This window comes from Platalea leucorodia (assembly GCF_965183815.1).
Source record: "Platalea leucorodia genome assembly, chromosome: 3".
Lineage (NCBI taxonomy): Eukaryota > Metazoa > Chordata > Aves > Pelecaniformes > Threskiornithidae > Platalea > Platalea leucorodia.
In genome coordinates, this window is record NC_138825.1 from 119,761,098 (window position 1) to 119,784,120 (window position 23,023).

A 23,023-nucleotide genomic window follows, 5' to 3' on the forward strand; every position below is an offset into this window, starting at 1 on the left:
TTGGGCCCCTCACTCCAAGAAGGACATGGAGGTGCTGGAGCGTGTCCAGAGGAGGGCAACAAAGCTGGTGAAGGGTCTAGAGCACAAGTCTTGTGAGGAGCGGCTGAGGGAGCTGGGGTTGTTTAGTTTGGAGAAGAGGAGGCTGAGGGGAGACCTTATTGCTCTCTACAACTACCTGAAAGGAGGTTGTAGCGAGGTGGGGGTCGGTCTCTTCTCCCAAGTAACAAGCGATAGGACAAGAGGAAACAGCCTCAAGTTGCGCCAGGGGAGGTTTAGATTGGATATTAGGAAAAATTTCTTCACTGAAAGGGCTGTCAGGCATTGGAACAGGCTGCCCAGGGAAGTGGTTGAGTCCCCATCCCTGGAGGTATTTAAAAGACCTGTAGATGTGGTACTAAGGACGTGGTTTAGTGCTGGACTTGGCAGTGTTAGGTTAATGGTTGGACTTGATGATCTTAAAGGTCTTTTCCAACCTAAACGATTCTATGATTCTATGTGATTTTATAAACCGCAGGACAAAACCAATTTAAAAACAGCTCCAATAGTCCTGCTCATCATTTCAATGTTACACTCTTAACACTGACTTTCTGACAATGCAGGTGCTGTTTTAAAGTCTCTTCTGTGCTCCTTTTGTGTCTGGGGTCGCAGTGCCTGCAGATAACCCTCTTTCAGTAAACTGTGCTGCTTTAATGGGGTTTCCAGCCATGCAGGAGATGGGTGTTAGACCAAGGACAGATGGAGCAAACAGTGTTCCAGAGCAGGTTGTTAAATACCATGTCCATAAGCCTAACTGAGTGGTTAGCACCTATACTCACAAATGAGGTCTGAGATATTTGTCTGGGTAACCTTTCTCTCCACTGAATTTGGCACAGAACAAGGTAGTCTGAGTGTGATGATACCTAGCCAACTGAAGGTCAGTAGGAGATACTGATGGGCAAGGTATCTTTCCTGCTTTCCCCTGGTATATAAAGTTAACATTTAATTGTTGCAGCTGCTTTTGCTGCAGGTCCTGATGTTGAACAATTAACTTACCAATTTCTCACCTTGTACCTGAACTCTGAGGAGTGGATCTGTACTTGGTAGAGCTGTTGCGTTTCACTAAGTTCATACTAGGGATCAGTTTGACCTGAGCTATGCTCCGCTGTTGTCTAGTAGCAAAGCTTGAAATTTCTCGAAATGCTTAGCAGTAAAACTGCTGCAAAAAGAATTACAGTGGTTTCAGTGTATCCCAGTTTTCTGAAGGCCACATCTAACCCAGCTAAGCAATAATTTAATTGCAAAGCCAATTTTAAATGTTCTTTATTACAGGTGCCTGAATTCACCCTGGCCAGTTTCCATTCTCTTTCAAGCTGTGGCTTTGTGGTTTTCCCAGAAGCCTGTTGGAGAGTGGAAAGATGTGGCAAAGATTTTAAGGGACTGTTAGAGAGCCCCTGGAGACAGAAATCGAACAGTGCTTTCATAATTATTCCACAGACTAGACTGCATGACGTCAGTATGATTCATGCAAGGTCGTTACCATTTATCTTTGTATATGAGTAGAAAGTGGGAACAGGATACTGAGAAAAAAAAAAAATCTTGGTGTATGTCCGATTTTAGTATAAAGCGCAGAGTCATAAATAAATGGTTAGGTGCCGTCTTGAGGAGTTGGGGTGAAATAAGGTGGAAAGCACATTTGGAAAAAAAACATATCTGTGGGACATTCTCATGTTGTTTGATACAGATTATATGTAAAGCTACAATATGATGATAACCAGCACCATAGCAAAACCATGTAATAAATAATAAACAAAATATGTAATGCTTGGTACAGTTGAAATAAGCAAACATTTATGACGTAAAATTTTGTTAATGCCTCTGCCTCTTCTAAGGGGAGTAGCGAGGATTGCCACCTATTTCTAAATGTGGATATTTTGCAGACTGATTTCTTTTTGCCTGCTCCCCCTCAACACTTCTCCTGCCATCTCTTACTCGTCTTGAATTACTATATTGCGTTTTGTACAATAAATGGCATTTGAGTGTGTATTTGAAATGACCGGGATTGGTATTAGAAATTAAATAAAATATTACCTTTTTTTTTTCTTTTTGTAAATTGCTCCAATAGTAGCAAATTAACAGCAAATTGATAGAGAAAGGTAAGCACAGATCCTTTAAATCATAGTGAAGTTTTTGGCATTCAAGCTAGAAGTGTCTCAATTTAACACATCATTGGTTTGTATTATTAGAAATTTCATTGGTTTGTGGAGCGTATGATGGTTATGCTCTAAAATTGAAAGTACATAGACTCAGGACTTCTACAGTAGGCTGAGCTCTTACGCGGTTACTGATAAGTGTGCAGCAACTGCCATGGCTTGTTAATAAGCACAGGCAAACCACCATTAAAACCCTACTTGCCACTGTAAAGAAAGATTTTTAACAGTACTTATTTTCTTGTTTATAGTTCTATATCAATCATGAAATGGGAACTGAGAGACCAGTAAATGTCATTTGCCACTTTTCGAGTGGCATGAATTTATCATCTGCATTGCATTTCATCACATTCATCTGTTTCCTTCCAAACGGGAGTAGGGGATTAGAGTGGAAATGTGTCTTGAATCATTAAAAGAAACTCTGCTTAAAATAGTAACGTAAATTAAACTAGCAAAATAGTTTCAGTTAATACTTAGTCAGTGTGATCCAAACTCTTCTTCTACTGTTTTGAACTTTATTCCCTGAAAATTATCCTAGAACCCCCTCAAAATAGCGGAGACATTTTTGGTTAAATAGTAAAATATTTTTAAAAGCTTACTGAACTTTAAGAGGGTCTTTATTTGCTGACCATTACGGCTGCCTTTTCCACGGTATATTTGACAGGAACTTAGAAAGGGTTTATTATGTCTATAAAGTGCTAGCATGATATTTATTCTTTCTTTGTCATGTGCAGGCTATGTTAAATGTGCCTTCTGCCACAGTCATGAAGCTGGTTTTATTCCGATGGTGGTTTTCCCGTCTGTGGGGAGGGTGACTGGGTGAGCTGTATGACACCCTCTGATAATGAGCATTTCTCCACTCTTGTGTGCTGCTAGAAGGTCATTACTCGGTACTTAAGATACGATCTTTGCCTTTTCCCTCGATGGATTGGACTCATCTGTTGTCAGCCTTCTGCTTTTAAAGCCTAATGTTCTTCATTGTTCCTTGCTAAATAAAAAATGTTAAAATGTTTGTGCTAATGTAGTGTAAGAAGCTGATGTGTCTGAAGCACAGGTGGTTTCTCTGCCTTGTCCCAGTGGTGTCCCATTCCCAGGTCAAAGTCTGCACAGCTTCTGCTGGGTGCGTGCCTGATGGCATGACAGCTTGTGTAAGTAATGCTTCTAATGTTCTTGGACTTGCACACCTGGTCCTGCAACATGATGGGACGTAGGCATGGCGTGTCACCAGGCTGGGTAAGGAAACAGTTGTACCTTTATCAGGTAATGCTGGGTGTTAGTCACAGGATGGAAGAGAGTTTGCAAAACACTTGGGAAACCAAGTAGCAAAGAAGATGGCAGATTCTTTCTTTCTCATATCTGGAAGCTCCTGGGTAAGAGTGTTGTTGGAGCAGTTAGCGAGTTGGATCCACCCTGCAGGTTACAAATTAAATATACTCATTTCATCTATTCCACGTGCTAAAATAACCTCCACGGTTGAGGATGCTCAAATCCAGCCCCAGTACAGGCAAGCAATTCATTAAGAGGTGCAAATCCTACCACAGTCGTGCAGGTATATTTGGTCAAGGACACTGTGATGCAGGATATGGCTCTTTTAGCACGAAGAATATCTGCACCATCTACACTTGCATTGAGACATTCCCCTGCAAAGTCCGTTTTCTTAATGGAGCCAAAACTGGGATCTGAATGAGTCGCACTTGAAAGCAATTGCTTCTCTGCTTTTAATTAGTACTGGTTGAATACTATTAGTTGAATAATGTATTTGATGAATAATGCTGTTGCCCATCAAATAAATTATTCAATTAATCTCTTTTTTGCATTACCTAAACATTTCTATAGAAGGTTGCAAATATCCATTGAATAATCTATTAGAATGATGCATTGCTTTTCAAATATACTATACAACAAATAATTTTATCTAGTATTCAGCCAAGTTTTCCCTTAATTAAAATTCGTGTGTATATAACAACTGTGCCTGAAGAATCACAAAGAATTTAAGTAGTAGCAGACACGAGGTGGAGAGAAGTGTTTCTGTTACTATGGATGATTTATGTTTTGTAACTCCTGTGGTATTGTGTTTTAAGAGTATGTCAGGGATGCCAAGAGCTTTGAAGAATCTTTTTTTCCCCCTTTTTTTTTTAAATAGAGTTACTTGTAGACTGATCTCCAAATAAATGAATGATACACATTTTTGCAGTGACGTGCGGCCACCCTTGAAAGAGGAGTGGTTTGCAGTCAGTTCATTGCGCAAGGGTGGAGAAGGAAGAAACAGAGGCTGAGGAAAAGAGCCGGTTCCCCCGCTGATAGATTCACACGGCTGGCAGCATCTTCGTGTCTGCTCTCACATGCAGAGAGCTCGCACGCCCAGCAAACGGCTCAAAGACCCCATCTCAGAAGGGCTGACTTGCTCCTGTCAGGGTCCAAAATAGTGGGTGGCAGGGTCCCAGCTTACAGATCTAATATTTACACCAATAGTTTGCACAGACAGTTCAGATGCCTGGAAAAAATCAAAACACGTTTGGAGACAGCTCTAGTATGAGTAGCAGTGAGTACAGGGCAATGGCTCACTATTGCCTCCTTTAGATGTCACCACCAAAAGCATGTGTGCATATATATGTGTTAAGGCTAGGCGGTGAAAGGGGACGTGCCCAAAACCCACTCTGGCTGTAATGGCACACGACTAGGCAGCCTGGTCTGCTTTTCGTCTTCAGCTCTTTGCTGAGAAACTCTCACCTTTCAAAAGGGAGGCTGTTGTGCATCTAAACAGGACCTGTGTGACCCAAGAAGGGGTTTTCTGTCCGTTACACAAAGGGACAGTGTCCCTCTCCCTCGCACATGTGCCTTGCACCTTCCTCAGCCATTTCAGTTGCCACCGGTGCTTTTGGAAGAGTTCGGTTTCATTTCAGACAGGAGGGGCTGGTCCGAGTCCGGCCCTGCTGCTGCTGCTGCATGAGCCAGTACCATGCGTAGCATCTCTGCAGGATGGGTAAAGCCTGTAGCCTGGGACTCAGAGCCCTGTGTCAGGGAGACGGGGTGTCCAGCCTGAATCCCCTGCCTCATTTCTGCCGACGCTCTCCAATGCAGATAGCAGCTCACATTTCCAAATGTGCCCGTGTCTCATTTTTGGAGGTGCCTGAGGCCCCTGAAGTCTGGCTTTCAAAAGCGTTTAGGTGCCTCTGGATTTTCAGGCTTGCAGGTTTGGCCAACCTAACTCCATCTCTCCGAACTTTGGCAGAAATCAAGTGCCATCTCTGCCTCCGCACTTTTGGAAATCCCTTTGGTGCCTACCTGTGTTATTAAGACACCTGAATACCCTTGAAAATGTGGCCCTGGGAGGCGTTGCCAGTTGTGGTGTTCGGCGTGGACGGTCCCTCCCGCAAGGTGCTTGGGGAGGTGAGCATCCTGGGGAGGGACACGAGCGATGGGAGGCGTTGGCTGTGGAGGAGCAGATCTGCGGTGCACGGGGCTGCCCGTTGGGCGGTTTTCACTAAAATTCATTTAAATAAGGAATGAAAAGCCAGTCTCGTTTTGATTTAGGAGGGGAAGCAAGTCCTTTACTCTTGCAATTACGTTTGTCTTTAGCTGCCAGTTAGTAGAATTAAAGAACAATTTAGAGGTTCAGAGGATCTCCGTGAAGTATGAAATAACCCAGTCACCGCTGCGTTTGGGGACCTCAGAAACAGTCAGGGAACCTGGATTGAGGCCATTAATGTCATCTGGTTTTGTCTCACCAAAATCAAGTGGGTTTTGATGTCTAGTTACTTGGTCAAGAACACTTTTAAAAGGGAAAAAAGAAAAAAGCCATTTTTTCAGGAATTTAAGTCCTGGGTTTTATTGCTAACCCTTGGGAATGGTTTTACAACAGCTCACCGTCTCTCTTGTTTAGAGTGTCTGTCTCAAAATGATGTAGGCTCTTGATCTAGCCAACTTGACTGTATCTTTTTATTAAAGTTTCACTTCCTATGATGGTGGATTTAATTTAATGCAAACGAAATTGTGCCTAGGTGACATGATCTGACTGTGTTATGCAAACTCCTACATTATGACATTCCTCTCACACTAACTAAAAGCTTTGTTGCAACATATTAATATAGAAAGGGTTATTTGTTTTGCTAGTAATAAAGGTTGTATATTTGCTGTTTAGAACGAGTAATAAGGTTGACTTTTACACAACCTTGGGGAGAAAGTTACGTTATTTATTTATTTTTGAAGAGTTAAAAATTAAAAATGCATCTTGTGTATGTTCAGATGAGACGAGAGCGAAGGAAAGTACATACAAATTCCATCAAATACAATTAGCATAATCAGAGGCTGGATGAGAGCCACAAATGATTGCACAAGGGAAAAAAAAAGTAGTTCCTGGGATCTTGGTACATCACCTGAAGCTGAGCGGGACACAGAGCAGTAGGAACTATTTTTACCCAAGGGCAATTTTTACTGATACTGCCCTTGCAAGCAGCTCTTATTTTATTATTTTTATGGATTCTTTTTCTGCCCTAAATTTGTATACTGAATTATCCATGAGGATAAATGTCAGAGTGGATTAAGATTAAATTAGGAACTAGATACTCCAAAACAAAACATCTCTCTCCTTCCTATGCACTCCCTTTTCTTTAGTTTAGTTTAGGTTTTTTGGGTTTTGGGGGTTTTTTTTTGGCTTTTTTCCCTTTAGATGCACCGGGCTGCAACTACATAGACTGTATTTTCTTTTGAATCTTTTTACATTAAATTTTCTGCACAGATAATTTAACTTCCAGTATCCCATCTTCTTTGGTTTAGGTCATCATTCTCTTCATAGAGTTCCTGAATTTCTTTCTTCTGCTTGTAATATAGCTGGATGATGTTCTTTGTCATATTTTTTTCTTCCTCTTTCACTCTGGTTCTGCTGCAGTGCACACGGGGGCATAGTCAGAGAGTTTACAATGGCTTCTACCTTCCAGAGAGTGATGAGTAATTTAGATGACTTGTTATCCAGGGCTGCCAGACTCCAGCTTCTAACAGAGCCGATGGAGAGAAGTAGACATGACACCTAAATTAGGTACCTGTATTACATCGTTTAACTGCTGCCCCTAGATCTTACCAAGTTAGTTATAATAACCCTATTGATGTTAGTAGGTAAAAGTTCAGCGTTTAAAAATTCCCCCCATGTTGTACACAGAGTCTTTGCTTATCTGCAAGACAGTCTTTTCCCTGCCTGCTTCTTTCTTCCCAAACTGCTGCTTTTTTCTGTCACTTTGTGTCTCATCTTGTATTCTCTCTTCTTGCGCTCACCTCCTTTCCACTCCCTCTGACACATGCAAATGCTCCAGAATACATTCATGCACTCATACTTTATTAGTCTTTCTCATATGCATATTTTTCTGGTTCATTTTTTTTGCTGGGCTTGTTTTGTTTGGCATTCTTTTTACATTTTAATACAAAATATGCTTAACGCTGTCTATTTAAAATTGCAGTTGTTTAAACACTCCAAATGGTCCCTTTGGGAAGTGGGAGGAGCGCAGGGAATGCGGCCGAAGGCGGCTGACGATGACTTGTATTTAGCACATCTTCCTTTGCCCCCAGAACCACATTTATAGGGTTGATTCTACCAGTTCCTGGCTCTGAGCAGCTTCCAACAGTTGCTTAGTCTTTAAAACAATAATAAAAATGTTTAAAAAAACAGTGCTTTCTCTCCCTTTGTGCATTCCGAGATCTCTCCCAAATTAACGTGAGCCAGGCTTTCCGACGGGCAGGAGTCGGTCAGCTGAGCACTACCGAGACGTTTTTGAGAAGCAAGATTGCAAGCACGTACAGCTGGAAATAGGAGTTCCTTCCCATAGGGGAAACTTCTCTTTTCTGACTCTAGGAAAGATTTTGGGAGGTTTTTAAAGTGTTTTAGTTACACCATTCTTTCCCTCTGGTACTCTTACAGTTGGGCTAATGCTACTAATGCCCCTGGGCTTACAGCTTGAGGCAAGATGCTGTGCTGGGTGTCTGACAGCTTTTCCAGACATGGAAATGTCACAAGTTTAAAACCTCCCCATTTTATGCCCTATACAGCTGTAAACAGGAGCTTTATTCCACTGAGAAAGGCAGATTTTTAGTTTGCCGGTGGAGTTAGCTCTCCTGGCTAGATCTGAAAGGGCTTGAACTCCCTGAAGCTGGGTATTGAAAAGCTGTAGAGTCACATTTTATAGATATTTTACTTTTATGAATGAAATATAAAAAAATACAAACTGAGACCTACCTAGCTCAACCTTTGGTAAATAATTTAAATGTACAAATTTACTCATGAAAGAGAAGGAAATTAAAAGATGTCTCAAGATGACGAGTTCCAGAGGCAGATAAATCATTTTTTAAATAACAGCAACAACACTATCTTACACTTTTCACCTCTTTAAGAATCACAAAGCTCTTTAGGTAGTAACTGTTCTGTACAATACATACGGGGAAAGCTGTATCTGCTGCTAAAGTGTGTCTGGTGTGGTGCAGTGATGCCGCGAAGCAACGTGGGGCTGGATGAGAGGGCTCCCGCATCTCCTCGAAGCGGCAGGGGAATATTAGGCAGGACGAAATGTAATCACTGGAGTTGAAATTGGGCCAAGACAATGGGACTAACAATACCTTATTGGAAAATGTGCTCTTTGATCGTAAATATCCATGAAGCAAGCTTGCCAACGGTATTGATTTTGGCAGTGGATTATCAGTGACAGCCAGGATCTGCTGTCCTCCTGCTTTAAGCAGCGCCCTAACAGGTTTTTAGACAAACAGGCAGGGTAGTACGTAGAGAACAGCCCTCCAGGGTATGTTCATTGCATCACAGGTTCCCTGAATGTGTTGGGTTGACCATATGAGAAATATTGTACAGGCATTTAGTGCTGGGGCAGTGAATCCTACGTGTTTGGGACGTGCTGGACCCACACAGACCAGTAACACGTGCACCGTGTAATGTCCAACCTGCCAGCGTCGGCAGCTCGGCGCAAGTTCCCATCCACATGCTGAGGCTGATCTTGCTCAGTCCCACTTCCATGATGAGCTTTGACCGAAACGAAGCATGAGCAAAGTCTGACCTTCATGATAGCTTTTTTCCTTCAAAATCTGCGCCTGGGAGACAGTTGCTGGCTTTAGCAAATTTAAGACCCGGGTTTCAATAGCAGACGCATTAGGTACTGATGCTTACAAGCTGATGGTACTTTTATTCTTAAATGAAGGTGAGTATAGCTATGAGGAGGGTGTTGGTTAAAATAATGAGATAAAATTTGAGAAAGTGCAAAATAATACCTGCACATCATCCAAATGATCTTTGTCTTTGTGTGTGAAATGCATTGAGATTGTGCCCTGATGCTCAACTGACAATTCTAAGTCTTACTGTAATACAAATAATAACCAGATATTTAGGATGGATTAGAATTTACTTTTGGATCCATTAGCATTTCTGTTAAATCTGACAAACGATTTCAAAAATCTATATGAATACAAAGTGCCTGCTCATCATATTTTGTGACAGCTGGGTGAATACTTGACATCTTTGTGCTCTTAAAAGAACATATGCAAAGACTCAATTTAATTTGTAGGGTTGAGGGAATTTATTTGCCTAATTTTGAGCCCACTAGCACATGATGGATTTGAAAGTTCAGTTCTAACAGGAGTATAATTGGGTTCTCATTTCACTTAGGAGAGAGTGTGATAGAAAGAGTGAGGAGAGAGAATGAGACATGGGGAAAATAAAGTAAGAAAATGAAACTGAGAATACTCACGAAAAAATTGCAATGAGACTGGAAAAAAAGATGTAGCAAGGCAGAGCATGAGAAGGCTGCACATACAAATAAGATACTCTTTAAGGGGACAGAAGAGAAAAAATAAGGCATTCTTGATCATAATGCCAAATGTCTTTTGGCTGGAAAGAGCTGCTGCTTTAAAATACACTCACTGTGGTAGCTGAAAACAAAGACAAAATATTAAGTCTTTAAGTTGCGGGAAGGGGGAGAGGAACATTTCTCTGAATACCTTTTCAAGCTCAGTAAGTAAAGCAGCTCATCAAACGTTCAGTCCCACAGGGATAGTTCTTTGCTAGTAACATCTCTGGTGCAAATGGTGAACTGCAAGGATAGGACACATGGCCATGGCTGTACAAACCAGATCCTGTGGGTGAACCCCAAGCTTGCTGACCAGCAGAAGTTAGTCTGATGCCTCCAGTGGTTTCATTTGGGACAGAGACCAACCCACACTCCAGAGGTTAGCTATCGCTTGCTAAAATATTTAGCTTAGTTCCCTCCATGCATGAAAAGTCCTAGGGTGATCACAAGTACCTAAATCCTGTCAGGTGACAGATACCCTGTCGCAGGATGGACATCACGTCTGCTTGCAGTTACGGGGCAATGTATACCTAGAAATTGAGGTGGTACTGTGCCAAGTGATAGGGAGGGAGTCTTCCCATACAACTCCTGAGAGCTTCCATAAGAGACATAAGGTGGGTGGGACAGTTGATTTGGATCTGACCTGTTTACATGCGGTTTGGCCTTTGTTCAGATTACGGGCACACTCTTTATTTTTTTGGAAAGCTGAGAAAACCCCTCTGCTTTAGCCCCTAATGTGCACAGTGTGATTGGTGGCTGTGTAGCTTTCCTCTGTCTTGTGTTACTGAGGACTGCTGCCGTGTGAGTGGCACCTCCCCAGGTCCGGTGTCCTTCCTCATCCCACTGCAGCATGTGGGGCCAGGATTCGCAAGCAGCACTGTCTGCCAGCGTCCTAAAGCAGCTTTATTAAAAGTCCTTAGGGAACACCTCTCCACATCCTTCAAGTTTATCTTTTAAAGGATTCTCTTAGTGGGAAAAAAGGGCAGGAATTGAGTTTGGTTTCACTCTCTAACTCTCAGCATTTATATTTTCCTATTTACTTCCAAATGAGCTGGCTTCTGGTGTCCCCAGCCCTTCTTGCAACGTCCCAAGCCCTTGCAACACTACAGGCTTGGGGAGGAGTGGCTGGAGAGCTGCCTGGCAGAAAAGGACCTGGGGGTGTTGGTCAACAGCCACCTGAACATGAGCCAGCAGTGTGCTCAGGTGGCCAAGAGGGCCAATGGCATCCTGGCTTGCATCAGGAATAGTGTGGCCAGCAGGACCAGGGAGGTGATAGTGCCCCTGTACTCGGCACTGGTGAGGCCGCACCTCGAGTCCTGTGTTCAGTTTTGGGCCCCTCACTCCAAGAAGGACATGGAGGTGCTGGAGCGTGTCCAAAGAAGAGCAACGAAGCTGGTGAAGGGTCTAGAGCACAAATCTTGTGAGGAGCGGCTGAGGGAGCTGGGGTTGTTTAGCCTGGAGAAGAGGAGGCTGAGGGGAGAGCTTATCCCTCTCTGCAACTACCTGAAAGGAGGCTGTAGTGAGGTGGGGGTCGGCCTCTTCTCCCAAGTAACAAGCGATAGGACGAGAGGAAATGGCATCAAGCTGCACCAGGGGAGGTTTAGGTTGGGTATTAGGAAAAGCTTCTTTACCGAAAGGGCTGTCAGGCACTGGAACAGGCTGCCCAGGGCAGTGGTTGAGTCCCCATCCCTGGAGGTATTTAAAGAATGGACAGATGTGGTGCTTAGGGACATGGTTTAGTGGTGGACTTGGCAGTGTTAGGTTAACAGTTGGACTCGATGATCTTAAAGGTCTTTTCCAACCTTATCGATTCTATGATTCTATGATTCTTTTGCCTAGTTTGGACACAGAGTCCCTTTGCAGCTGGTTACTAACGGGTCCAGCTGAATCAGGGTGAGCTCAAGGCATTTGAAGGTACATCTCTGTTCAGTGCTCCAGGACTTTGTTGGCTGCTCAGGGTTTATGTCAGTACACAGCAAATGGAAGTACTTTTCCTGTGATACTTGTATTTACTTTGATTTTTAGGTAAGAACTATGTTTCCAGCTGTATCACTGGCAACTTGCATTAACACTCCTTGTTGAACAGTAGCTTTTTCATCTTTGCGCTTTGCTAACATTGTAGAATTAAATGGGTTTTTCTGTCTTTTTGATTGTATCCTGATATTCCATTGCCTTTTGATCTCTGTGTCGTGCACATAGACTGTAAACTCCTTCAGGTACAGACTGCTGCTCATGTGTGTGTATGGGGATGTATTTTTTCTTTAGAGGATGCGTGCTATGGCAGAGCCCCAGATACTGTGGTACTGTGAAATAGGAGGAAGAGGAGAAGGATTATTATTATTATTATTATTATTATTATTATTATTATTATTATTATTTCCACATTACCCTTGTGATACCTAGGAAAGCTGTAGGAAGAGCTGGAAATGGCAACCTACAGACACAGCAAATGGCCCGAAGTACTGATACATTTCTGACTTTATACAGCAACTTCTGCTTAATCCGATCACTGGTTAATTTAATCCTGTTTCATTTGATTGGATCCCCTGGAACCAAATCATTTGTATTGTAGTTTAGTCTGGTATTTCTGATCATTGTCTTTGTTAATTTGATCAGGATTGATTGAACCAGTCATTGAAAATAAATCACATAATTAATCAAATGCAGCATTAGAAAAGCAGATCCTCAGCTAGTCTGTTAGCTTTTACTTCTTGTTTTTCTTCCTTACTACACGGAGTTTGGACTTCCTTTAGAAAGAAGCAGAGATGAACATTTTAATAGCATTCACATTTCAGTAGTACAAGGGGAGAGATGTATATATATGTATACGTGTATATACATATGTTTATTTAATTGTTTATTTAGAACAGAATAGAAGAGAGGAGAGTAGAGCAGAGCAGAGCAGAGTAGAGTAATGTGGAGTGGAGTGGAGTGGAGTTGACTGGAGTAGAATAGGAGTAGAACAGGAGTAGAACAGGAGTAGTTCAGTTGAAAGGGACCTACAACGATCATCCAGTCCAACTTTATATCTCCCCTCAAAGCATCTTAATCTCACAAACTCTGTGACCCTCTCTGAGGCAGGGGTGTTGGGTAGGTGTTGGGTGGAGGGTCTTGCTTAATAACTCAGCTTTCTTAATGACTCAATGATTTTAAGGGAATCAGCATTTGATCCATGTTTGGATTTAGCACAGAATCATGAATAAATGTAAAAAACAAGGTAAGGCTCTGTGCTTTGTTCTAATAAGGTCTGGGTAGTCTGATGTACAGCCAGTGCTGGTCTGAAGCTAACGGTTACTCCAAAAACTGTGCTGTGGGTGGGAAAGGAATTTTGGATTTGCAATAAAGATTATTTTGATCTCTACCTGTTGTGTGGAAAGTATCTCATTTTTAATTTTTTTTAGAAGTAGGTGTTTGGTCCTGTTTTGACTCTTCTCTCACTCTGATCGATACTTGTGACCAAAGTTAACCATTTTGATCTGCACTGTTAGATATTTATAGATTTGTGTTCTAATTGAAGCTTTATTACAGCAAACCAAGGCTCTGTTTGTCTTCTGGAGGTGATGGTTGCACAAAGAACAGCTAAAACTCCTTTTGCCTCTCCTGAAAGCCACAGCAAGTTCAGCAGGGGACACGCTGCCTCTTAAGGGGTGTTATCTGTAAAGACCCCAGGCTGATCTCCCTGGCAGTTCATCCAGGGGGGTTACGAGGGCACTGTCTGCCCTGCACCCATCCTAGCAGAAATAGTAGCTTCTGATGGACCGTGACCTGCAACAGCAGAGGAGGAGGAGAATTAGGAAGATCAGGGCATGACTTGCTGTTGTAGGTGAGGTATCCCTACCAAAGGTCATTTAATTTTAGCTTGTCCTTCCCTACATGGCTTACAGAACCAACCTGTGTTATTTAGGGCTCACAACACACACACACACCCCGCCTCCCTGTACCCCTGAATTCTTTTGAGTGAGAGATTATTTTTAGAGGTGGTTTACTTTGTGTTAACTTCCTGGGAGCAAAGAGAGTAGGAGGTTTTATGTTTTTAGTAGCATAAATTTTCTTTAGAAGGTACAGAACAGAGGATTTCCAAAAGCATGAAGTCTTTGGCCAAACTCCCCGCCCTTGCTGGGTTTCCTCTTCTTAATGAGTGCAATGGCCCAAACTGGACACCTAGAATAATTTCATCTTAAAGGAATAAAAAGTAAAGGAACATAAAGCAATTCGTTGTTGAAGGAAATTTAAGTAGAACTTAATCTTAACGGTACCCATTTATCCTTGGAAGACAAAGAACTATTTAGCATCACAAGTTGCCACAAACAGAGTAATATTGAAGGATCATCTGATTCACACCCCAAAAATGAGTGAGGTGCCTGGAAAAAATGGGTGGCAATATAGCACAATTTTGTCAGGGCTACTGGTAATGCTAGCCACAGCTATACCATTACCTGTTTTACTTTAAATTGTGTGGCTGTGGACAGAAAAGTATGTCTAATAGCCATTTGCTAGATTTATAGCTTGGCATGTGATGTGTTTGCCATAAATCTTTTAGAAGGATGATGGTTGAGGCAGCTGAAGTGTTCATGCTAGTCCACGAATCAGTTCTGCTGAAGGAAACCAGGAGAACTGGGCAGCTTCCTACCGGTAGCATGGAGATACAGAAACAAAATGAGCAGGAATGCTTTGATGTAAAACCTACAGAGCGGAAAAATTGGAGAAAACAGTGACTGTGTTTCCAGAAAAAACATATATTAGCACTCTATTGTAAATCAAATTAAATGACCGCCCAACTGCCTGATCCTGCGCTGAACTTCTTGTGTTATTAAAGCTATGAATCTGAATGGAAGCAGGGTTGCATCTTGAGACTTCGTTCCCAAAAAGGATCTGCCAGTCACGTCTGGTCGGAACAGCTTGGTGAATGTTTAGCTTCTTTTAAGAACCAACTGGGAGATTGATGGGTTCGAGCTGTTTTTGCACAGACTTGTTTGAGTCTTAAAATGCATTTTCATCTGTCTGCACAGAAAAAAAGATTTTAATAAGAACCATTGAGATACGTGATTTTGGATTAAAAGGGAATTCAGTATATTATTTTAGTATTTATTACTGTGGAATACATTTGTGTTTCTCCTGCACAACCCAAATTTTTAACAAGACTGGAGCAATTACAGGAAGAGCCAGGTTTTAGATGTTATCTTGTGTGTAAGAAAAGGGATGGATTATTAAAGTGTATAGCCTCTTTGAGAGATGCAGCTCTCTAATCCTGTTTTTCACATCTTAATTTTAGTGACTGCATAACTTACCTTCGTAAGATGCTCTTAATTGAACATTTCAATAGAATTTGAATAAAGTCTAATATATCTGGGATTCCTCCTCCACTCCCTTAAAATATGATGTGAAATTTATTAGTCTTAATGTACATATCCCAGAGCTAATTGTTTTATCTTGTAAATCAGTTTCTCCTCATCTTTTATATGGCTTTTACTTTCAGATTTAGAGAATAAATAAATTCTTGATTGGAAAGTCTTTGTTGTTTTGCAGTAGAAAAAGGGGGGCAGCTTTATAAATGTAAAAGGATTTTTAGTTCTTTTTTAATTATTTACAAACGCTGAGTTAGAGGACAGTGGAGTTTAAATTATGCATTAAATTAGCATCTTACTGATGGAAGACTCTCAAAGAAAGTTGAAATTTTTAAATTGCTATGAGCCAAATTCAGCCACGATTTAATAGCTCAGTTGATGTTGATGAACTTAAGGTAGTGATAAATTTGGACCTCTAGGCTTATTTTTCTTTTTGCTGTGAAAGGTAAGCATGCTGTTTCTACAGTACTGACTGTCCTTTTGTTTGAGAGTTGACCGAGTATACTTTGATCCTTTTTTTAGAAAAAGAATTCTCTGTTCTCCTTTAAAGAAAGCTTCCTGAGACCCGGATCAGATTATGGAAACTAAAGTGAGCACACAAAAGTGCTTGTTAGAAAGTAAAATTTATGTGCAAACTAAATGTGCCCTTGATGATAGCCTTATTGATCAAGCCAAGTTAATAAATCAGTAATATCGTGCAGCACTGTTCAACACTCACAGGCTTATCTTGGTTTTCTTTTGTTTTCTTTTTTTTTATGTGCCTGCTATGTAGGCAGAGAACATGCACTTTCCTGCCACGGAGTGTGTACTACAATTGAAACACTGAATTCAGAGGGCTTGAATGTAAAATGTCGGCATCCAGTACAACAAAAGGGAACTTTTATAGAAGTAACTTAATGCAGGGATTGGAGCCTGAAGTGACACAGCTTTTACTTTTTAAGCATTCCTCTATTTCTAGTGCTTTAGGCCCTGATCCAGAATGAAACTCGGGGTCCTGTTTGGATAATTCAAAAGAAGTCCGTGGGAAATTTGGGAGAAAAATGCCATATGGAGCGACTTCTGAACCTGTCAATGGCCAGCATTTGCATTCAAGATAAATGTTTAGTTTTCAAGCAATCTGCCATTAGGTCATTCTCGAGTAGCTTTGCCCGTACACAAGGGTTACATCCTTTGTACTCCCTTGGGATTCTGGTCTGACAAGCGCTTATTCCATTATTACCCATGTTTCCTTTTGCCCTCTGACAAAAAGCACTTATGATGAACTGGATTTATCTGCCTCTACCATGGGATGCCTGCAGGATCTCTGAGAGCCCTCTTGCGTTGCATAGTGCATGTTCTCTGTAGTACGTGCTGCCGCGTTGTTCCTGATGTTGCGCGTTTTCCTCCGTTGTGAGATGATTTTGCGTTCGTAGCTTTGCTCTGATTTGGGGTTGATCTGCATGCCGACCGTGTTAGCAGAGGGGGTTCTGCTCAGGCTAAAGTGGGGCTTCTGTGCTCGAACCCAGTGTCGTGCGCTGATGTCCCTGGTGTCCTGGAGCAGCAAGTGTCGCAGCCGGGACCTCGGTTCGATACCTCAGCTCCGTTCCCTGATGTTCTCGCTGAGAAACGAAGGCAGCTGGGTGAGTACCTGAGCCTCTGCTGGTGAAATTTGCCAAGAGAGAATACAAAGTGCCATTTATGAAGCGCTTCTTACCATTCCATGATCCTGCATTCATTCCCACCTAATGCTGAGCACCTAACTGGAGCACTGGTGTGAAAGCAGTCATTGTCCTGGGCGGTGCAGCCAGCAGAAAGAAATAGATACCACCTGTGGTCAATTCACAGCCTTCTTCTATCCCATCTTTCTCCGCCCTTTTCCATAACCTCATTCCTCCTCTTGCCTCCCCAAACCTGCAGCCAGTGTGGATAGGGAGCCTTAGAAGGGATTAATGAAACAGTAGCATTGTGACCCATTCCCAGTATGGAGTTATCTTCCATTGCATTGTCAGAGCTTGGGAATGCTGACTGTCTTATTTAGGAGGGTAACCGAGGCACGAATGCGAATGAGATGGCAAAGAGGCTCAGCCCAGGAAAGAAGGGGTTGATGTTGGTGGGGGGAAGAAGCCGGACATGCTTATACATCTGCCGCCTTAGCAGCTCACAGGCTGGGTGGTGAGAAGCTCCGCTATGCGCAGAGCTGGGGTCAGGGCTGGATGGAGGCAGCTGTGCTGTGCCTGTCTGGGACGTGGGCCCCACTGCACTCACGGGTTTCTCCAAGCCTGTGTCATTAACCTCAAGGTGGGGGGTGTCTTTAAATCCTCTGAAAAACCGGAATGGATGCAGACCGTACCCCGCCGCTAAGCCATGTGTCTTGCCTGGAGGCTGTACCTCAGTGCTCCAGAGCTCACACTGGCTGCTGGCTCGTCGCTGGGTGGTGTTTTAAGATGCCAGTATTGAATTATTCTCTCCACTCGAGAGGGAACTAAGACTTCTTTTGTCTTTTATGCAGGGCAGCAACATTTTTCCTATGAGTTAACTGTATTATTCTCTTTCTCACTGCTCCGACATTAGCTTTGGAAAGAGAAAAACAACGCTGTGTCATCGCAGAATTGCCTGGTGATGGGAACTGTAAGGTAGATGAGTTCTTCTCTCCACCCATGAGCAAGTTCTTGAATGAGGTTTTACTGCAGGACAGCTCGTTCTATTCCTCTTGCACACTGGCCTGTCCATATCTCTTAGGTTTTTAATACATTACAGTACATCCCTCTCTTAAAACAACAGTTTCCTTTCTGTAGCGCAGCCCAACAGCCAGTGCTAGGGAGATATTGCTGTCATCATTGCATCTTTAAAAGCTCTGCATCCATCCTTAAGACTTTCTTTGGCCATGGACTAGGCTCAAAAATACGCTTGGGATCCTGTCCAACATGGTATAGGAATTTACCCCAGATGGTCCATCCCCATGTGGTTCAGATTTTACATGCATGCCTCATGCACACAAATAATACCTGTTTCATGCAATATTTAGCACCGTGAACTAGAAATTAGATCATAAACTCTTTGCTGCAGAGACCACTGAGCTTTTTAGAGCACCAGACACGTTCAGGCTTAAAACCCAACCAGGGCCACCAGTCATTACTTGTTAGAGCGAGGCACAGCTAACAGCTTTAAAAGGAATTCCCTCATTAAATTGAAGTTGCTTTTACCCATGACAGGCCATAAAACCTGAATCTGTGGGAGGGAATGTTTGCCTCTATGCATGCATGTGTCTTAGCCTTTTTATTTTCAATGGGGAGAGAAAATAGAGTGGGTTGCATATTGGATACATTATCTTAGTATTAAGCTGCCATTCCCAATCTCTTTTGGATAATTGGAACAGAGAATCGCTACTTCTCATCCATCACTTTAAATGAAGACCATAGTAAAATAATTTTGGTTGCTGGGAACCACAAATAGGATCCCTCTATCCAGATTAGTTCTTTTTTGCTCACGAAACTGTTTGAATAGGTCTTAGCACTCTGAGCCGTAGCAGGATGTATGTCGGCAGTTTTACAAGCCTTTGGGGAAATGGCTCAAATGTGTTTGTAAGGACCTCCCAGGAAGTGTTTGGTGGTGGTGAGCCTGGGGAAAATTGTACTGGAATTTTTGTTGTTGGATTTTTGGTGGTTGTTGGGTTGGGTTTTTTTAATTCCACTAACATACTCTGTAATGTTGGCAGTAGTGCAGTACGTTTTATGTTTCCATCGATGTAAAAAAGCTCTTACTAAAAGTTTAGGTCTTATTTCATCAAAGATTTGTAAAACTTTGGGCTTAAAGTCAGGCGTAGTTGTAGCTACGCCTTCTGAACACCTAACAGTAACCATGTGAACTGATGCAGTATAGACCAAATCACTAATTCCCCATCTTTAGCACCAGCTGATTGCTGTGAACTCACGAACTTTCTTGTGGATATTCTGCAAAGCCCCATGAATCTGAAGGGTTTTAATGTTTTAATTTAATAAGGTTCAGTGGACCAGCTGTACACCAATTACTGTTGCCTATGGGCCATGGTTTATGACTGTTTGAGCTACAAAAAATCGACAACCTGGCAACTTGTCTGTGTTAGTCTCATGTAATTCTGAAATTGTTCCATCTTGCTCCGTTCTGCCTGTACATCTATATTGCAGTTAATTTCCTTAAAACTGGGAGGTTGCTCACTGCTGGAGTTCAAAGTGGCAGGCATGAGGTGACATGCAAGCTTCAACTGAAAATTTTATTTGTTCTTAATGGTTATTTCAAACAAAAGAGGGAAAAAATCCTCTGATTTGGATTTGGGGTACTCCATCCGTGACAAAGAGCCCAGACTGAACATTTTAGGGGTGCTACAAAGATGCTGATGATTGCTTTAGTAATCTTTGTAGTCTGCCATGAATTTCAGGCAATTAAATAGCCAATGCTGCTGTTGACTAGCCAGGCTTCAACAGACCCTTTAGAAACCTTCTTGTCTTTTCATGTAAATAGACATTTGGCAGTATTTTAAAATGTATACCCAGTAGATTTTGTAATGCATTTCCTTTTTTCATGTGTTTCGTGTTTAATTCAAACAAGCATCTGACATGAAAGCTAAAGATAAAAGTGTAACATAGTACAATTAGTTTCTGTGAAGTCTGCAGATCACTAATGGAACACATCTCTTCCCCCTGCACAACTAGCATAATACAGGCCATTTTTTTGTCGTTTGTGTTGTACATTAAAAGCATCAAATAGAGCACTGTTGTGTGCCCGAGCGCATGGACAGAAAGTTCCTCTGTTTGATAACGTTGGAAATAATTTTGTTTTCCAGATAGGCAAATCAGTAATTGCTGCAATTGGATCAGAGACATGTAACACTTGTAATGTAATCCTTCATGTATTAAGAAAAATAATGCAGAAATTAGATCAGAGACCAGAAGTATATATATAAAAAAAAGAAGTTCAATAAGCTGTTTTTCTGTTTCCACCACCATTATTGTCTAAAATGTGTTTCATGAATGTGTGTTTTGATTTCATACCAACTAATCTCTAGCTCTTTCTGATCAAATAAATACAAGCTCAGGAGTACAGTTTGAAAGCAATGTGCTGGTCTTGTGCATTTAAATCCACCGAGCCTCTAAGAAGCAGGGTTTGTGAGCATATTTAGTGAAAAAAAATTGTGGAAAAAACTAGGATTTTGTGGAAGTGGAGGAGAGGTATTTATTGACAGCAGACCTGCAAACCTGCTTCCTCTTTATTAATGCTCAGAGTATGGAATTAGATCTAGATTTGGGTGCAAACCCCACCAGTTTCAAATGTGTCTGATCTGGTGCTCTAGTTTTTTGGAAAGCAAGCTTTCCTTTGCAAAATAGGCAACCGGATTTTTGTAGGATTTAGGAGAGCTGTGTCACATACTCCCTTTCTTACGCGTTCTGTACAGAACATATGGGTTTTTTTAAAATTGTAGCATGTGTGTGGTTCTGTATTATTTCAGGTACAGGAATATTTTTTTCTTATTTTAGACCAACACTGTTTTAAAGCAGCTTGGGGATGTAACAAAGTTACACAAGATGCTGCACATCTTGACAATGCCACACAACAATGAGAAGTATGTATTTCAAACCCACTTATAAGACCCGGTTCATACAACAAAGAAATGCAACACACAGATGCCACATGTGGAACGTGCGGGACATGATTTGAGTCTTGAATCCTCCTGTCCGTCTTTGATGATTCATAAAAATGCCCAGTTCTCTATATTGCATTTACTGTTTTTTAAAGCTTTGCTTTGGGATAAATAATAGTGTTTCTGGGGGAAGTATCTTAGCTGATTTATAGGCAGAGAATGCTGGTGGTGCTTTTTTTTTTCTTCTTTCTTTTTCTACTGCAGAGTGCTTTGGCCACAGTTAAACAGTTTAGCTAGATCCAAAGGGATACTGCTAACGTGAACTGGTAAACCACCAACAGCGTTATATCCTCCCGTATCAAAGACCTAGTACAATGTAAAAGCGAAAGGTATTCAGATGAAGCCTTTTCTCAGGATAACTTATAAATAGAAAGCATTTCAAAACTGAGATTTATTTCTTTCCCTCCTGCCCTTTCTTTGCCATGAATACAACAGAAGGAATCTTAAAGCTCTTGCTTGTCTGCATGTCCTCTCTTTTTGCCTTTCCTAACTCTCATTTTTATTTCAATTGCAAAAGTTGTAGAAGGTTTGAAAAGTTAAGGAAATGAAAATGGTAGGGGCAGAAGGAAATGTGAATTTCAAACGTGGATGTCATTGTCCTTGTTGCCAGTAGAATAGAAAAGAGCCTGGAGAAGCTAAAGTTTCACAACAAAAGAAAAAAAAAAAAAAAAAAGATTAACTGCAGCATCTTGGAAAAAAGAAAAATTAATTTGGACACAAGCTGAAAATTCTCACTTCCAGATTTTGTACAAAAAAAGACATTAAGGATCACATTTCCCTGTGACCACCTGCATTTAACAAAGTATAGCATTTCTGGTGGGGCAAGTATTTCCATTGTGGCTTCTGGGAGCAAAGAGAGCAGCCCCGCAAAAACCCTGTCCTCCATCAAGGTCTGCACCCAGGACTCCTGACTCCCAGAGCCCAAGGAGGATAAAGCTCAGGTGGAAAAGGGAGCGAGTGATAGATGTCGGAGGCATTTGGATGGAGGAGAGAGCCCTTGGAGCAGGGGAGAAGAGCTGGCAGAGAAGTCAGTGGGGCAGAAGGGAGGGCAGGAGGAAGCCGCTGAATGCAGGCACCTCCAGTGGATTTCAAGAGCTGAGGAATGACTGATGGGCTTGGGGAAGGTGTGCATGGATTTGCAGAGGGCATAAATGGTCTGCTAATGGCTTCTTTTCATGGGGTGAATGAGGTACTGGTGATGGGAGAAAAAAGCTGCTGGTGTTCACAGAGATTTCAGTGGTACTGGGTGACCCAGGACATTTATGGAGCCGCTGTACCCCCGTCTCGGAGCCAAATTACTTCCCAGATGTAAGGCAAACAAGCAATTGCTCAGACTGGTCTCCTGTTCTTTATGGCTTCAGTCCTCAATACTCATTCAGCAATAGGCAGCTGGTTCCGTTTTCTTGGTTTAGAGGTTCTGACACCAGTAAAAACAAAACAAAAAAACTTTTAATCTTCCAGCAATGAAATACACTGCAGAGTTAAATAAATGAGACCTGTCAGGGCACCCGCGTTTTCTACAGGCCTTTTCTCAGCAAAGGCATGGTTGTTTGGGAAGATCCCCTAAAACTGCAGGGGGGAGGTGGCTTAGCATATAAATCCACGTGATTGTTTCTTTATAAAGAAATCTCTTTCAGATCATATCCCCTTTGATGATTATTCAGCCCTGATACTTCCCCTACTTTACAGTTATTTTAACATCTCTGAAGAACTGCCAACATACCCACTTTAGCGGCCAATGACTGTTATGCTGCCTTTTTTTATTGGCATTCAATTTTAAAGGGTTGACAGACAGTAAATACTAAGACTTCACTTCTCTGTTCCACAATAATTTGTCCTATGGTTGTAAATAAGTCTCTCTTGTTCTGCCTTCTGCTAAACAAAACTCACCGTTTTTGGAAGAGATTGAGCAAACAGAAGATTGTCCCATTTTATGTAAGCTGTGACTGAATGGATATTCCCGTATGTGGTGGGGTTTTTTTATTTTCAAGGCAAAAGAAGCAACTT

The 23,023-nt window shown here is 41.9% G+C and overlaps 1 protein-coding gene across 1 annotated transcript in view; it reads left to right on the forward strand.

The window, feature by feature from the left end:
* Window positions 1–23,023, forward strand: part of KLHL29 (kelch like family member 29) — a 403,676-nt gene that overhangs the window by 238,519 nt on the left and 142,134 nt on the right. The gene's annotated exons all lie outside the window — the stretch shown is intronic.